Source organism: Cariama cristata, unplaced genomic scaffold (assembly GCF_000690535.1).
Source record: "Cariama cristata isolate BGI_N322 unplaced genomic scaffold, ASM69053v1 scaffold24861, whole genome shotgun sequence".
Lineage (NCBI taxonomy): Eukaryota > Metazoa > Chordata > Aves > Cariamiformes > Cariamidae > Cariama > Cariama cristata.
Genome location: NW_009597947.1, coordinates 19997 through 20249, shown reverse-complemented (window position 1 = coordinate 20249; position 253 = coordinate 19997).

Here is a 253-nt window from a genome sequence, read left to right as displayed (position 1 = left end):
AGCAGCACTGGCTGGCAGGCATCGCTCCCACAGCCCCCCGCGTAGTGCAGCCTTCTACCACCCCTCTCCTTCACACCTGCAAAGCTGCCTGGCCCCACGGCCGGAATGGCACGGGGCTGGCGTGCCCCACCTCCCGCCGGCTCCATCATGCACCAGGACCGAGCTCAGGACCTGGGTGCTGTGACCCAGGCAGGCTCGGGGCTGGGGCCACGACAGCAAGAAGAATGGCTTTGACAGCAAAGTGGGCGACCCC